At 38.0% G+C, this 13,071-nt stretch overlaps 1 long non-coding RNA gene across 5 annotated transcripts in view; it reads right to left on the bottom strand.

Annotated features, from left to right (window-relative positions):
• LOC108351289 (uncharacterized) overlaps positions 1-13,071 on the bottom strand; it is a 232,111-nt gene that overhangs the window by 46,276 nt on the left and 172,764 nt on the right. Inside the window, exon 4 of one of the 5 annotated variants that reach the window (XR_001838531.3) lies at positions 11,080-11,730. The exons of the other annotated variants lie outside the window; for them this stretch is intronic. This is a non-coding gene — a long non-coding RNA (uncharacterized LOC108351289). Of the gene's footprint in view, positions 1-11,079; positions 11,731-13,071 lie in introns of those variants that run through there. 5 annotated transcript variants of the gene reach the window in all.

The raw sequence follows: 13,071 nt of genomic DNA, 5'->3' as shown, positions 1-13,071 counted from the left end.
TGTGGGAAAATATTTACTCCTAGAAAGCACATGTTTGCTTTCAGAGCATACTGGGCTAAATGTTACCTGGGCTGTCAGAAACATATGGTAGCCTCTCGCTCTGCTCCCACCCTGCCGTTCTGCTGCTACAATTTGCCTAGTTCTCATTTTTACTTAAGAAACACATTTGGTTTCTTCTCCCAGCTACCGCTTTGCTGTCTATAGTTAGGGTATTTTTGTTTCCCTCATAAACGCGTCTTTATCTTATAGATATTAAAATATTCAGGACAGCACAGCTAAGAGAGGCAACATGCAGCATTCATAGATAATCTCCTCCTGCAAGCTAACGACATTCCGGATAAGAGGGTTTTAATACAATGAATCTCGTCACTAGCTCTTGAAAACATATATTAGCATCATTATACAAGTGAGAAAGAAAATGTTCAGTGATTCCACAGCTCAAGGAACATTACAAATGGCTGATCAGAAATATGAATGGGGTATTTCAGCCTCTCTCAGTGTTTCCAGCCTCTTACCTGCACACATTGGAATGAACGATTACTGTTTTCTGCTTTCTCATATCACTGATGAGTAAACAGAGTCAAGCAGAAATGAAGTTAATCGTTCAAGGTCATGCAGTCTGGAGATGACTTCATCAGGGTTTGAAATGGGGCTCCTGTACTTTGCCCTCCTTCTGTAATTTATAATCTGGATGCAATTCAGATAAAATAGAGTTTTTCCAGGTGCAGCTAGATTCCTTTATAGAAAAATCTAATGCCATATTTGCATTTGGCCACAGGACATACAATCTGTGGAAGAATCATTAAATATCTATTTTCAACTTGGGCTAAAAACAGAAAGCTAAAATGTCAATAACATTTAGTTTTAGTAGAGTGAGGAGGTTCAGGTTAAAGAGCTTTCAAATAAGAAAAGTCAAAAATTTCAAAATTTCTGTCATTAACATTGAAAGAATTATAAGAAATACTATATCTAAAAATATGTACATATTTAATCATATTTGCATTTTTAATTTGAATATCAATATCTATATGGTTATTATTGAGTGTCAGTATTTGTTATGGCTTCATAGAAAACATGTTTGTCCATAAGTTATTACTTGTTGACTGACTGGTAAATTCAGTCCACACTGTCGTAACTAGCACAGTGAGACCTAAATCCCAATACTTAGTTAGTTAGCTATGTTGGTTTTTTAATGTATAACCTTTCATCAGCCATTACTGTGCTATGGCAATTTCAAATTGTATAGCTCAGTATAGGAGCTGATATTCATGAACTTATACTGTTAAGTTGGATGAACATTTAATTCAAATATATTTTACAAAATACTCACCCACGTGGATCATTTTTTTAAAAAATTTATTGGTTATTTTATTTATTTACATTTCAAATGTTATCTCCCTTCCTGGTTTCCTCTCCAGAAACTCTCTATCAAGACCCACTGCTTTTATGAGGGTGCTTCCTCATCCAGCCACCCACACCTGCCTTACCACCCTAGCATTCCCTTACACTGGGGTAAATAAGCCTTCACAGGGAAAAGGTCCTCTGCTCCCATTAATGCCAGATAATCCCATCCTCTGCTATATATGCAGCCTGAGCCGTGGATCCCTCCATGTATATTCTTTGGTTGGTGGTTTAGTCCATGGGAGCTCTGGAAGTCTGGTTAATTGCTATTGTTGTTCTTCCTACAGGATTCAGCTCCTTCACTCCTTCCCCCAAATCCTCCATTGGGGTCCCCATGTTCAGTATGATGGTTGACCACAAGCATCCATATCTGTATCAGTAAGGCTCTGGCAGTCTCTCAGGAGACAGCTATATCAGGTTCCTGTCAGCAAGCACATCTTGGCATCAGCAAATAGGGAATGGGTTTGGTAGCTGCATATGGGATTGATCACCAGGTGGGTCAGTCTCTGACTGTCCTGTCCTTCAGTCTCTGTTCCACTCTTTGTCCCTGCATTTCCTTTAGACAGGAGTAATTCTGTATTAAAGTTTTTGAGAAGAATAGGTGTCCCTATCTCTAACCCCAGGGCTGTGCCTAATCTCTCCATGTAGTCTCTACAGGTTCTCTCTCCCCTTTGTTGGGTATTTCAGCTAATGTCATTCCTGTTGTGTCCTGAGAGCCTCTCGCTTTCTTGGCATCTGGGACTTTGGATTGGCTATCCCCAGTTCCCCGTCCCCCATTGCTACAAACCTCTGCTCAATTTCCTGACCCTCTGTACATCTCCCCTGTTTCCTTCCACACCTCATCTCGAATCCTTTTTACTCTTTCTCTCCTTTCTTCCTCCCAAACCCCTCCTATTCTCTACCTCCTGTGATTATTTTGTTTCCCCTTTTAAGTAGGACTGAAACATCTACACTTTGGTCTTCCTTCTTGAGCTTCATACGGTCTGTAAGTTGTACCATGGGTATTTCAAGCTTTTTTTCCTAATACTCACTTATCAGTGAGTACATACCATATGCTTTCTTTTGTCACCTGGTTGCCTAACCAGGATGAGTGTATATTTTATGTCATTGTTAAATATTTAAACATATTTGCCTAAACACACATATTTATATTCTGGTATTTCCAGGAATACTGCTTCTTTGAGGGATTATCTGTTGTGTACTAGTAATGATTTTGAAGAGCTTTTTTATAATCTCACACAGGTACATAGCTTAGATTGAGATTCTTTGTTCCTTTCTTTCTTCCTTTCTTTTTTCTTTCTTTCTCTCTTTCTTTCTTTCTTTCTTTCTTTCTTTCTTTCTTTCTTCTTTTCTTTCCTTTTATCATTTTGTATTTAGCAGGGTGTGTTAGGTAACTTCTGAGCCTAATTTCAAGTTATTCTAGTACTGATTCAGTAAACACATAAAAGAAAATGGTAGAAATAAAAATGTTTAAAAATGATTTCAACCCTCTGCATCAAATATCATATTGGACAAAGCAAATAAAGTGAATGATTTTAGTGACAGGAAACTAGCAGATACAGGGTAAGTGCTGGAGTAATAGGGCTGTCCGCAACAGAACCCACCACTCCAGGCATTGTAATGCAGTGTAGATAGATACCTGACAGTCACGGTTCCTATACTACCAGAGTCATGGGTACCAGAAAGCAATAAAAATGGACATTCTCTTACTAAATATCAGTATGTTTATAAGAAATAGAAATGTAAAAATGACATTTTTATTTACTGAAGCATAAATTACAAACATCGAGAAGTTAAACAGAGTGGGTGATGAGACTCTGGGCTGGAGAAAGTATATTGGAGGTCACAGAAATCCCAACCAATACAAAAACAAAACCAAGCAACCAACCAAACCAAAGGAAAAAGAACAAACAAACAAAAAAACAAAAACAAAAACAAAATTTTAACTAAGCAGGATTTTCAAGTAAGCATATACACTTTTTACAGCTTTAATAAACAATTACTACCATGTTTCTTTGTAGCACAACTGATAAGGATCACTCTAAAATGACAGAATAACAGGGGATCATGTGCCTTAGAGTCATAAAGCACTTATTTTGGTGTTTTCTAGAATTTAAGTCTGAAAAGGGAAAGTTTTGCTTTTGTTGACAATTTTAGCTAGATACAAATTAGAACTGAGATATACTTAATTTACTCATATTTACTTCTGATTTCTATGAAAGTTTTGAAGTTTCAATCACTTACCTTAATCAGTTACTTATTAAAGCCATTGTAGTTCCCAGTACAGCATTATCAGCATAGATATTAAACAAGAGAAGGCATGTGGGAATTTGAGTATTAACCACAGGAATAATTAAATTATATTGAACTCATTGACTTAGATTTCATTTTATTATGAGCATTTATCTTGACATTTTATTAACTAAGATTATTAACTTGTGAATTGAGTCTGTCTGCCTTAGTGTTTTCTGTCATTATTACTATGAGGATACTTACGTGAGGAACTAGATGAGATTGATCATCAGGAAAGACATACTATAATCCAGCCAACTAAAATCTGTACTGACTACAGACTGCCTTCTAAATAAATCCACACAGTGCTGACAGGTAACTTTAGGCTGAATCAAATGCATAAATGTGTTTTCTCTTGAATTTACTGTTCTACATGATGTATGATTTTAATATAATATCCACTAATAGAAAAATACACAAACATTTGTAAGACATAGCGCTTGTTTTTAATAATGTGCATTATGGGGATTAAATAATAATCACTATTGCATAAAAACATTTTTTAAGTGGAGGCTTATCAAGAGGTCCCAGAGGTAAGGTGGATGCCAACTATCACACCTAACTACACAACTTTCATCCCTCCCCTAGGACACACAAGGTAGAAGGGTAGAGCTGAACAGCCTGAGGTTTTCCCTGAGCTGTGCATGTGCACATTAATACAAACCTATAAAAGTAACTTTCATTCATCAGATGTACTTGTTTTTGAGGCTCACTGCTAAACAAACTTACCCTTTCTAGTTCTTTCTGAACTCTAGCTGGCTGACACAACTCAGCTTCTTGCATAAACCACTCTACCAAACTCTGGCAATGTGTTCTAATCTCTGGGTCCTCTTCGTTCTCTGGCTAGTTCTGTCTTCACCTATGCCCAGCTTGTTCTCTTTTCAGCCTGTGTCTGTAAAAGTGTCCCTGTAAGAGCTGCCTCTGAACACTATGAACTGAAATGACACAAATTCCACTATCTGTACCGCCTCTCAACTCGCCTAAATGACTAGAGCTCCAAGATCCTCGTGCCTCTGTCTCCTGAGTGACATCACATCTGAATGGCAGCTTTTCTTTACTTGAAACTTACTCTATTTCAGCTGCCTTTAATTCAGCTACGTGCTTGCCTGTATCTCCTGGGGTTATAGGCGTATCTGTATTCAAACCAAATACCACAGACCCAGAATGTCTGGATAGAACCCTTTGACATGTTGCTGGATTAAAATGCCTCTAAAATAGAAACCCCACAGACTCAAACACACATATATACACAGACACAGACACAGACACAGATAGACAGACAGACACTCACACACACACGCACACACACACACACACACACACACACACACACACACACACACACACCATCCAGGCTTTCTTTCAATTCACCAACCTTAAATTAGAGGAAGAAGACTGTGCAGAGTTTTAAAACCCCAGCCTTTAGCAGTGCCTGGATTAGAAAGCAACAACTCTGATTGTCTAGCATCATTTTCAGTGTGTGCCTGCTGTGGCGGCGTGTGTGTGTGTGTGTGTGTGTGTGTGTGTGTGTGTGTATTTACTTTCCATTAAGAAAAAGAATAATATGGATGGGATCCTGTTGATTAGTTTTACATGGGTAGCACATATTGTCATACAATGTGTAAATAAAAGTAATCGATTTCTACCATCTTTGTGAAGAAGTCCAAAATCTCTAGCTTCTACCAAGGGTCATGTTGTTGGAACACCACCTAGTGGTAAGAATCAAAGGGCAGAAAGGAGAAGAGAAAAAAGGATGTTAACTGCCTACCTCAAGATCACCATCAAGCTGTTCACAAGGTGAGAACTTGTGATGGGTAGCACTGAAGGTCATCTTGAAAAGATCCTTAAGAGCCAATCCCTAGGCACATCATAGAGTTCAGGTAAATTAAAGTGGAAAGACTGACCTGGACTCTGGGTTGTACCATTCATGGGCTAGGATTTGGATTGAGTAAAAAGCATATAGCCTGCTAACATTAAATTCTTCTCTATTTCCTGGTTAGACACAGTGTGGTCAGGTCTCTTAACCTCATATTATCATGATGTCCCTTACCCTCATACTGCCGTGACTTCACACCATTATGAACTGAACCCTGAAAATATGGACCAAAATTAAACATGTATTTCTTTGAGTTGCTCTAGTGATTTGAAATAGTAAGGCCTCCACAGGCTCTGTCATTTGAACATTTAGTTATTTTTAATTCTGTTTTTCCTTAATTGAAATAGATTTCTTTTTATACATTATAGTCTGAAAATGGTTTTTTCTCCTCCAACTCTTTCCAGTTCTTTCCTTTATCTGCTTTCACCCTTTCTGTCTTTCTTCCAAAACAAACAGGCATCTAAGGACTCATAATAAAACGAACAATATAAAAATAAGATAAAACAAAAACAGTTAAATCAGAAAAGACAGAAGAAAATGAGCAATAGAAAAAGCCTAAGAAACACATACAGATACAGAGAAATGCAAGTTTGCACTAAAGCCATAATATATGTGCAAAGGACCTTACCGGTCAGAAAAAATGCCCTGACAGAACATTATGAGCATTGTGAGATGGAGAACTTCCAAAGATATCATTGCTTTCATTTTGGCTGTCTAGAGTGTTTGGTTTCTTCAGTGAGACTCTCTTGTAGAAAACCCTTTTTTTTTTCACATCTAAGTGGTTACCAACTGGAGACTGATTTTGGCATCGGGCTCATTGCATATGTTCATTTCTCCAGACAATGTTGGTGTTGAGCTGTGCAGAACTCTGCACACAGTACCCCAGTTTCTCTGAGTTAACTCACACACCCTTCCACACTCACACACCCATTCCTGCCTCACCGCCCTAGCATTCCCCTAGACCAAGACAACAAGCATTCACAGGACAAAGGGCCTCCACTCCTATTGATGCCAGGTAAGTCCATCCTCTGCTGCATATGCAGCTGGAACCATAGGTTCTTCCATGTGTTGGTGGTTTAGTCCATGGGAGCTCTGAGGGTCTGGTTGGTTGATATTATTATTCTTCCTACAGGATTGCAAACCCCTTCAGCTCCTTCTGCATTCACCTTACTCCTCAATCGGGGTCCCTGTGCTGAGTCTGATGGTTGGCTACAATCATCCACATCTATTAGTAAGGCTTTGGCACTCTCAGGAGACAACTATATCAGGCTCCTGTTAGCAAGCACTTATTGACATCAGCAAATAGTGACTGGGTTTGGTGGCTGCATGTATGATGGATCACCAGGTGGGTCAGTCTCTGATTGGCCTGTCCTTCAGTCTCTGCTCAACTCTTTGTCCTTGCATTTTCTTTTACACAGGAATAATTCTGAGTTAAAATTTTTGAGAAGAGTGGGTGGCCTCATCCCTAAACCGTGGGCTTGGCTTAACTTTTCCCTATAGTCTCTATAGGCTCTCTCTCCCCTTTGTTGGGTATTTCAGCTAATTTCATTCCTATTGGGTCCTGGGAGCCTCTTGCTTTCTTGTGATGGGGACATTCTGTTGGCTACACCCCGTTCCCCATTCCCCATTGCTACACACCTCTGTGCAACTTCCTGACCCTCTGTACATCTCCCTCATCTCCTCCCACATCTGATCCTGACCTCTTTTTTCCCTCTTCCCCTCCTTTCTTCCTCTCAAGTCCCTCCTACCCTCTACTTCCCGGAATTATTTTGCCCTTCCTTTTATGTAGGACTGAAGCATACACATTTTGGTCTTCCTTCTTCTTGAGCTTTCTATGGTCTGTAAGTTGTACCATGGGTATTTCAAGCTTTTTCTCTAATATCCACTTATCAGTGAGTACAAAAATTGGCCTGGAACAAAAATGAGGTCCAGAAGTGTAGAAAAGCCCTTAAATCTCACATTCATAACTCTAGGAGTAAAGATCACTGACCTACATACCCCAAGGCATGTAGACCCCTCCTTTCATGACCGAACACCTCTTCTTAACCAAATTACAGGTTTAAGTACCTAATATCCATCTTCATGAAAATAAAGCAGTCCAGGAACCTTGGTCCTATCCAATAATGAACATTCTCCCTGAAAACCTCTGTCCACTCCTCAACATTTATTGATCCCTAGCTACCCTCATTAAAGAGAGATGCTCTTTCCTGAAATATCATCTAAGAGAACAGTTTCACTGAATATCATTTAGAAAATTTGTTTCACTTTCCTGTGATAAAGAAGAGACATAATACTGAACAACATCACACAACACACACACACACACACACACACAAACACATACACACACGCACACTCTGCTGGTCTGAGAGTCAGCCAACCTGCCTGCCTGAAGAAGCTTCTTTCCCTTCCTTCTGACCTGAATAGCAATGATGTCTGAAAACCCTGAGGGACAAAGCAGAGCTAAGGCCTTAAATCAAATCAGATGTTTGTAACTCTTATAAACTTGTAGAGTTGTAAGTCAACTCTTGTAAGCTTGTAGGGTCATCATTGTAGAGTGAAAGGTTGGTAGTTTGATTGGTGTTTACCATTTTCCTTTAGTAGTGTACAGAGCAGTTTCTGTACCATGGACACTTGTCCGTGGTCTGAAAGCTCTAGGTATGAAGCAGCTCAAGTTCTCCATGTTCAATGAGCTGTCTAGGTATTGGACTTCATCAATAGAGGCTTACTTTCAGCTTGTAGAACCTTGGAAGGGTTTGGTTCATTTGGGGTTCCCATGGGTCTTCTTTGCCTAACATGTCAATTAGATATAGTCCATTCTCAGCACTGAAAACTGTATTTGGTCACAAGTGATGTCCAATTGGGCCTCTGTCTTCCCCCTTAACTGTCAGTTTCATTTAGATCACCTTTACATATACTATAGAAGACTCCTACTCTACTAGGTTTCCAAAGGACCTTTCAAATGGATCTTCGTTTTAACCTTCTCTCCCTGGATTTCCTCCTTTTTCCTTATCATCCATCTCTACCCCTTTGATCCTTCTGTTCCACACCCTACCTCCTTGTTCATCCATAACACTTTCCTTCCTGGGGATATAGATCTCTTCCCTCTACTCTCTTAATGAATAGACATTTTAGTTATATGAATTGTAGCTTTCTCATTAATGATTTAACCACTAACATCTACATATAAGTTAATGAATACATACCATTATTTTCTTTCTTGATTTCTTATAGCTTTGTTCATTTACCTGTTAATTTCTATACTTTTAAGAGTGGAATGATATTCCATTTGTTAATGTAGTATATATGTCTTTATTCATCCACTGGTGGTCATCTATCTTGTTTCCATTTTATACCAATTATAAATAAAGCATAACTGAGTAGTTGTTTATAGTTCAATCACGTGTCCTCTTGGTGTATGCCAAAGAGTGGTATCGTTGAATCTTGAGATAGATGGATTCCTAGTTGTTTGCACAATTTGGGGGATATTTTAGAGAGGTACAATGTTGATTAAGGAAATACCACACCCAGCATGCCTTTGAGAGTTTATAGCCTTACACATTTTCTCTGTGTGTCTTTAACTTGTAATTAGTGATGTGGTTTCTCAGCTACCTGCTCCTTCTGCCACACCTGACTCTCTCTGCTAGGACATCCTGCCATGATCAATTTTTATTTCTTGGAGCTATAAGCCCAAATAAATGGTTCTATACATTATTTTTGATCATGATACTTTATAATAGGAACAGAAAACTAATATGGTTTATTTTCATAAAGCATTCACAGAGTTAATGAAAAGGTAATGAATATAAAGCACTTATGACCTAATAACAGAAATGTCAAACTTTCTGATTCCTCTGTAGCTAATTTTCAAATAATCCTTGGAGGTATACTCATCTAATCATAACGTAAAAGATTAGACAGACCACTGCTAATTTTAACAGTGTGGTTTAATATCTATCTGTAATTTAGTAAATCATAGCAATCATCAGTTTTCTCATTTATTAAAATGTGATAGGTTACTTAAGTGATATAAAGAATCCATGTCAAAGCCAAGGAAAGCGTTTGTAGATAATGCTCCCTAACACAATCTCTATTATCAATACTGAAAAAGAAAGTGTAAAATAACATTTAACAAACTCTGAAAACTTTAAAAACTATAGTTTAAACAGAATTTGTTTAACCAGATAGGAATCTCCCCATTCCACGCCCCCTCCCCCTGCTTCTATGAGGGTCTTCCTTCTCCCACCCACCCAATCCTATCTCACCACCCTGGCATTCTCCTACATTGGGGAATAGAGCCTTCACAGGACCAAGGGCCACTCCTCCTATTGACGTAAGACAATGTCAGCCTCAGAGCCATGGGTCCTTTCATGTGTATTCTTTTGTTGGTGGTTTAATCCCTGGGAGCTCTAGGGTGTCTGGTTGATTGATACTGTTCTTCTTCCTATGGGGTTGCAAACCACTTCAGTTACTTCAGTCCTTTCTCTAGCTCCTTTATGTGAACCCCATTCTCAGTCCAATGGTTGGTTGCAAACATCTGCTTCTGTATTTGTCAGATTCTAACCAATATATTGGATATTAGCCCTCTATTGGATGTAGGAGTAATAAAGATCTTTTCCGAATCTGTTGATTGCCATTTTGTCCTATTGACAGTGTCATTTGCCTTATAGAAACTTTGCAGTTTTATTAGGTCCCATTTGTCTATTGTTGATCTTAGAGCATAAATCGTTGGTGTTCTGTTCAGAAAAATTTCCCCTGTGCCCCTGTGTTCAAGGCACTTCCCTATTTTCTCTTTTATTGGTTTCAGTGTGTCTGGTTTTATGTGGAAGTGTTTGATCCACTTGGACTTGAGCTTTGTACAAGGAGATAAGAATGGATCTATTTGCATTCTTCTACATGCTGACCTCCAGTTTGAACAGCACCATTTGTTGAAAATGCTGTCTTTTTTCCATTGGATACATTTAGCTCCTTTGTCAAAGATCAAGTGACCACAGGTGTGTGGGTTTGTTTCTGGGTCTTCAATTCTATTCCATTGATGTACCTGCCTGTCTGCGTACCAATACCATGCATTTTTTTTTAATGATTGCTCTGGGTAATACAGTTTGAGGTCAGCCTGGATATTGGCAGCTATCCTAGGAGAACTGCAGACATATGTTATCAATATGCACATGATCTTGGCTTTTGCTAGTTTTTCAGAAAATCAGTAGGAATGTGTGGAATACTTTTGGGTGATACTCAAGAAAATATGCCCACAAAATACACCTGTTCAACTCCTTGGATCCCAAAATTTAGTTGACTGTGAGAAATGAAAACACTGTGTATTTTCAAATATTCAAAGTAAGAATTTCTCAGGCTATAACAGTGAGACAGGGACTCCTGGATTTCTTGTAATTGTACAGGTGAAGCTTCCACAGGCAGTTGGGAACTATATAATGAGAAACATAGGAAGGCAAGCCCCACATTGAATATCAATAATAAACTACTAGGAATAGAGTCTGGAGCTCCAGATGTCACAACAAATAAAGGAAACAGTGTGACATAACTTGTCATTGTAATTATGTGCTTTAATACAGCTTTGAATATGTGCGACTGTTTCGATTATAGTTTGGAATACACCTGATCCTACACGTAATTGGTTAGGTGCAGGGCGAAAGAGGGCAGCTGAAGTGTTTGTATGAGCAATGGAGGGGATTGATATCAATCAGAAATTTACTGGATATACCTAAGAAAAAGAGCAGGGCTGGTGGCTGTCTTCTGTAACTCTAGTACTGGGAGTCTTGAGTCAGGAGGATTATGCATTTGAAGAAAACCTACACATACAAAGAAGAAGATCTGTCTCAAAAGAAAAAAAAATGAAAGAAAAAAATACAAAGTAGAAAAAAGACAAAAAAAGGCCCAAGTAATTAACCAAAGGTAATCGACACAATATTATTAAGACTGCCCAAGCAATACTGACAATACAATTCAGAAAATAATCTTATAAATACAGCAATCATTAGTAATAGCACCACAAGAAAGGCTCACTTTACATATGATCAAATATGTATTTTGTGACTAATCTTGAATATTTTCATCTCCAAGGGCTCGTGAAGGGAAATCTCAAAGAAAACATCTGACGAACCTGGGGAATTGACACATGTCAGCCTGCACATGGAACTTTCCTAGAATAACAATAAGAAATGAGTATTTTCAGCTAAATAGAGACATTTGATAGCAATAATAAATTAAGTTAATGGTAAATTTTCTCTACATTTAGAAATATAAACATTTTGAGATAAGTTTCCACTGATACAAAAGTTAAATTTTCGAAAATGGACCTAACATTGAGGTCACAATTGTAACTTAAGAAGCAGGAAGCCACCAGCAAGGACTACTGTACTTTGAGACCAGGCAGAGGCACACACTGAGTACGATGCCAGGCTTTATAGAATTAGACAATAACTCAAATCTGGGGAAAAAAGAAATGGCAACTGACTGAGGGTACAAGTTACTGAATAAACTTTCCAAATAGAGCAACAACAATTTTTCTATTACTTTTGCTTTTGTTTCTGCTTGTTTAAGACATGACTGTCCTGTAATTAACTATGTAGACCTGGATGACCATTGACCTCATAGAGATATATTTTATTCTGCCTCTTCAGTGTTGGAATTCGAGGAATTGGCCACTATGCCAAGTTAATATTATTTCAATGAAAAAAAATAAACACAAAAGGCATAAGCCACACTAATGAATCTGTGCTGAGAAAGAGGGATATGAGCTATAATAAAAATAGACAGGCCCTCTAGATAAGTTCTCAGTGTAAACCACAATTCAAGAAGTCAAGTGAGAATGAATTTGGATTCTTGAACTAGGGATATAGAATCAACCTTTGTTCAGAGCAAGCTAATTTGCTAGTACAGCAACTAGTAAGCTCCTGTTCAACTGGTCAACCTTGCCTCAATACACATGATGGAGAGTGATCAATGAAGAAAACTAATGTCAAACTCTTGTCTGTACACATGATAATGCATACATGCAAAGCGCCTGCACATATATTTAAATCTCACATACACAAACAGGTCACCATTCATAATCCATACACATACACAGAAATAATCAAAAGGAGGGCTCATTAAGTATATACTATCTGTCAGTACTGTTAGTATACATTGTATGGTGGCCAAACCTAACTTTCAAACCCTTCAGCAGAGCTAGCTTGAGTCTCACGTCATACATGAGAACTGTATCAAGCACGCTAAATTATTTACCAGACATTGTGAAAATGGTCAACATATAATTTTGATTTAGTTAACTCTAAGTCTTTTAGAAAATCCATGAAATACAATGATATTATAAAATGTATATGTAGCTTTGATACTTGCAACTATAAATAGAGACAGATACAAAAATCAAAAATGTGTTATTTGTTTAATGTTGGGGTTTGTTAAATTTATTTTCAGGTATTCAGTGTGGACTGTGCATTAAATATATTCCTTGGTGTTAATCCCTTAAATAAGTACTA

The sequence above is a fragment of the Rattus norvegicus genome, chromosome 6, assembly GCF_036323735.1.
Source record: "Rattus norvegicus strain BN/NHsdMcwi chromosome 6, GRCr8, whole genome shotgun sequence".
NCBI classification, from domain to species: Eukaryota; Metazoa; Chordata; class Mammalia; order Rodentia; family Muridae; genus Rattus; species Rattus norvegicus.
This window is presented reverse-complemented; position numbering and strand designations above follow the sequence as displayed.